Source organism: Phalaenopsis equestris, unplaced genomic scaffold (assembly GCF_001263595.1).
Source record: "Phalaenopsis equestris unplaced genomic scaffold, ASM126359v1 Scaffold000002, whole genome shotgun sequence".
In the NCBI taxonomy this organism is placed as follows: Eukaryota; Viridiplantae; Streptophyta; class Magnoliopsida; order Asparagales; family Orchidaceae; genus Phalaenopsis; species Phalaenopsis equestris.
This window is the reverse complement of record NW_018164444.1, coordinates 14,432,980-14,434,391: the sequence shown is the minus strand read 5'-3', so window position 1 is coordinate 14,434,391 and position 1,412 is coordinate 14,432,980.

Below are 1,412 nucleotides of genomic sequence, written 5' to 3'. Positions count from 1 at the left end.
GTCTTTTCAAGTGAAGTTTGTTATTAGCTTCAAGTTTAAATATTCTAAGGCTACACAAAAGGTGTGTGGTTCTAATTTTCCCTTCAATCTACAGCAATTCTCTTAAGTTTTTTCTTTCATCTCATTTCAAGAAACCAACAGATTTGTTAAGTAATTCTGATAAAATATTCTAAACGAGATTAATCATGTTGGTCATGATTTTACAACACTTTGCACTCGGAATTATCCTTGTGCTCATGACATAATAAATTAAACATAGATCTAAAAAGCATGCCCTTCCCAAACATAACAGCTAAAAAAAATCCTTGATAAATTACCTGCTATGTTTGGTATCCAATATGCCATATGCTTAGTCCAATTCTATGATCTATTATATAAAAGATTTAATGAGAAAAGTCTTAGCGCATTGTTATTCTTGCCCTTCCCACACCAAAGGCCTCTATTAACGATGAATGTGCATATGTTTTCATGTCTTCAATAAGATTACTATTAAAAATAAATTTCCATTCACTTGATTCATGATGATGAAATATATCAATCTGAATGGATGCGTTGCATCCCAAAGTTATACTCATGTTATACTCATCGGTATTTTGCCACTATTGAGGGCATAGTTGATATGTTTTAAGGTGAATACTATGCTTGATTGACCTAAACACTGAAAATAATAGCTGTTCAGAATTTTGATGGTCTAGCCATACTTCAATGATAGTATTATAACGGCCCCATTAATAGATGCCATCAAATAGGAAAAAAAAATTTTATTGTATATCATTTGCAAATATTACTTTTGAGCTAATCAGAATTTTGATGAATTAAATCCCTACCCTCAAACTACTTCAGCTTTAGTAAAATATTTGAGATAGCCTAGAATGTCCCAAGTATTAAAATTGGCAAATTTCTTAGCCAAGCTAATCCCTCCATTGCTTACTATAATGAAAAATTAAATGATGCAAATCAAGGATATTCTAATATTGACAAAGAATTAGATGTTGTCCAAGCACTTTATCACTGATGGCAATATATATTTCATCAAAAGTCCTCCATTCAAATCATGAAGCCCTCAATTACTTTGGCTCTCAACATAAAATTAGTACATGCTATGCTAAATGAAAATCTTCAAGAATATTTCTTTGAGTGACGCCACCAAGCTGAAGTACACAAAGAAGCTATTGATTCCAGCAATTGTTTGCACTCCCTTCAATCTATATACTTTTCAATACTTGTTTTGACTCCTTGAAACTAAATTGCCATAATAAACTAATTTAAAGAAAATTTTCTTTAGCCTTCAAGATTCTAGTCAGACTCATCCATTTATCTAATGCAAACAATGATGGGATTCTTTATAAGGCTACTAAATATGCATTCCTAGTACTTCCCTAGGTTACTTTTTATTTGGTCATTAAATGCTA